The sequence below is a fragment of the Canis lupus genome, chromosome 1 (assembly GCF_048164855.1).
Source record: "Canis lupus baileyi chromosome 1, mCanLup2.hap1, whole genome shotgun sequence".
Taxonomy (NCBI): domain Eukaryota; kingdom Metazoa; phylum Chordata; class Mammalia; order Carnivora; family Canidae; genus Canis; species Canis lupus.
Window position 1 is genome coordinate 54,165,984 of NC_132838.1, and position 3,736 is coordinate 54,169,719.

Below are 3,736 nucleotides of genomic sequence, written 5' to 3' on the forward strand. Positions count from 1 at the left end.
CAATGAAAAGTCGGGACACCTGCACCCCGATGTTTCTAGCAGCAATGTCCACAATAGTCAAACTGTGGAAGGCGCCTCGGTGTCCATCGAAAGATGAATGGATAAAGAAGATGTGGTCTATGTATACAATGGAATATTCCTCAGCCATTAGAAACGACAAATACCCACCATTTGCTTCAACATGGATGGAACTGGAGGTTATTATGCCGAGTGAAATGAGTCAATCGTAGAAGGACAAACATTGTATGTTCTCATTCATTTGGGGAATATAAATAATAGTGAAAGGGAATAGAAGGGAAGGGAGAAGAAATGGGTAGGAAATATCAGAAAGGGAGACAGAACATAAAGACTCCTAACTCTGGGAAATGAACTAGGGGTGGTAGAAGTGGAGGAGGGTGAGGGGTGGGGGTGACTGGGTGATGGGCACTGAGGGAGGCACTTGACGGGATGAGCACTGGGTGTTGTTCTGTATATTGGCAAATTGAACACCAATAAAAAATAAATTTATTATTTAAAAAAAAAAAAACAAAAAAAAAGAAGAAGAAGGAAGAAGAGAAAGAAAGAAAGAAAAGAAGAGTAAAGAAAAGGAGGGGAGAGAAGTCCTGAGGAACAGAGTCAAAGGAATAGAAATGGTGAAGTAGAAGGTAGGAGTAAAGGGAATCCAATGTGGGCAAAACAATACAACTCGAGAAGAAAGGGGAGAAAATCCTCCAGAAGATTTATCACCAACCTTCTAAAACTGATAAATCTTATTTTTAATAGTGTCAGTTGAATCCAGATTCCTCAGCTACTTTATCTTACTATTTCTTACAAAATGAACAAGAATTATACATTTAGGGTAATTACCATGGTAATTGGTTCTCTTTTAAAAGGATGTACCCTACTTCCTAGTCTCTGATCTGATACGTTCCCAGGGCTTTGTTTTTGTGCTCTAAAAATAATCTTTGGCAGTTGAATATTTCTTAGCAAATTCACCTGCAGCCCTGCATTTCATGCCATCTGGAACCACTAATTTTATTTTGTTTGAATTATCCAAGTGTGGTCTTACCTGAATTTCGACAGCAGCTATTCTTACAAAGTCCTCATTACTTTCTGATTTTCCAGAACACATTTCTTCCTTTTCCAGTATTTTGAAAGAAATGATTAAGATACTAAAAGAATTGAAACTCTGTGGGAAATGTTACCTTGCTATGTCTCCATTTTCACAATAAATGTCAGTAATGTTTGGTTGAAACAATCTATTTTCACTTAATTGTCATTCATATGCTTAATTAAAAGCCTCTTCAAAGATTATTTTAAAAACCTTCATTTTCAAATCAACAGGATACTTACTTAATCTGCTTTGAAAGATATTTACTAAAATGGAGTCACAAACAATGATTGCAATAACTAATGGAGCACAGGTGAGCTCATAAGCCTGGGAAGCAAACTAGCAAGTAACATCATTGATAGAGGAGCATGTGCTTTCCAGGAACTCTAGGCTAGTCAGCAGAACCCAGTGCTCCCAGGAACTGCCCACACCCCGCTCTATTTCACTTCTAGACACTGCAACCCCAAAGAAAGACCAACCCAACACAGTCTCTACCCATCCTTGGCTCAGAAGTTTCAGGAGCTTGACCGTCCAGCTCAAAACTCACAGAGCTCTTTTGATATCTCTCTGGCATCTTCATAGCCCTGGCTCCTGGGCTGAGATGCAGCTCCAGTGCAAGGGGGCCTACATTCCTAATGCCCATGGCCTATCCACCTAAACTTGCACTCCTCACTTAGATTCCCCATCACCTCACACTGCCTGTAGGCAGGACCGCCTGCTGCCTTACATCAGACCACCACATGCTTTTTGGTTGAATCTTCACTCATCACTAGTCAGATCTTTTGACTCACATGCCTTCGCTTTGGAGTGGACCTCCACAGTCCCTTCAGATGGCCAGGGGAGGGACTGAATTCCTTTTAGCCTTGTTATTTCTCAGTCTAGTTTATCTTAGTAACATGTGGACCCAGTTTGATGTAACCTAAGCTTTAAAAGCAATTTTGATATCTGAAAAATCATTCAAAGGCAAACAGCAGCAAATGACAGCAAGTACATAATGATTCAAACTGCAATTGCGCTTTTAAAGTTAATAGAATGAGTAATGAGATACACACAGAGAAGTCTGTGTAAGGTGGCAGAGAGGATGCTCCAAGTCAAAATAATAACAGATTCAAGGACCCAAAGGAGTAAGAACCCAGAGTAGGTTTGCTGGTGTGAAAAGTGTTGAAGCCCAAGTGGATGGAAATGCAGCTGGCCAAACAAAGAAACGTGGTCGAGTGCCTGTGTACTAGGATAGGGAGTGTAAATTTCCTCTTGAGAAAAATATCAAGGGGAGGAGTAATAGAAGCAGACTTTTCAGTGATGAAGATGTTCTGGCACTGTTGTGGAAGCGATGAGACTGGAGGCAGAGAAGTCCATAGGGAGCTGTATCCTTATCAAAGAAGATGAAATGGAGTACCTGAGAGGCTGAAGGCTCAGCCCCAAGGAACAGAACTGAAAAACACTTCAGAGCAATCGAGGGCAGTGGGAAATGACTGCTGATTTGGGGAAGAAATGAGAGAGAAGGAATGTCCAGGTTTCTGAATTGGATGGATATATGGAGAAGTTGATGAGCCTGTGGTACACAGATCTCCATGTTCACTCATTAACCATACTTTCACCAAATGTTTAGTAACCTCTACATGAACAAACTACCTGGAACTTGCGATTAGATGCACAACTCTGGAAGTCAGGAGAGATGTGTGGGCTGGACGCTCGTGAGCACACAGGCAGGACTTGAGTGCCATGAAAATCAACAGGAAAAGCAAAGGATAGTTTGTAAAACTAGAGGGTAAAGCAGCTGGATAAGGCAAATTTTTTAATAAAGATCTTTATTTATTTATTCATGAGAGACACACACAGAGAGAGAGAGAGAGAGGCAGAGACACAGGCTGAGGGAGAAGTAGGCTCCATGCAGGGTGCCCGATGTGGGACTCCATCCTGGGTCTCCAGGATCATGCCCTGGGCTGAAGGTGGCGCTAAACCACTGGGCCACCCGGGCTGCCCAGATAAAGCAAATTTTAAAGGTTAAACCTTCTAAATATGCTTAGTTCAAATGGAAAAATTCCTTAGGCAGTAAAACCAGAAAAGAGTATTGGAACAATTGACAAAATTTCAATCTGGTCCATGAATTGTATGGTAGTATTGCATTAATGTTAAATATCCTGATTTTAACCATTATACTATGATTATTGAAAATAATGTATTTTTTCTAAGGAGAGACATTCGGAAGTATTTGAGGGTAGAGGGTATCATCTGCCACTTACTCTCTAATTTAGGAAATTAATATATATTCAACATATATATTTTATATGTATATTTATTTATATTTAAATATATATATTATTTATATATAAATTTAATATATATATATTTAATTTATAATATATAATTTAATATATTTTTAATTTATAAATATATAAAATCATACTAATAATATTTAGTAATACTAATAATACTAATATATAAATATTATTTAGCTTAATATGTAAATATACACATTATACATATAATAAATATATACACATAATATATTTATATGTCCAGAGAGACAAAGATAACATACTAAAGCAATTAGATAAAGTATAAACAGCTAATAATCTGGATAAAGGATATAGAGGTTTTATTTACCTATTCTTGTAAGTTCTCTATAGGTTTTAAATGACTTCA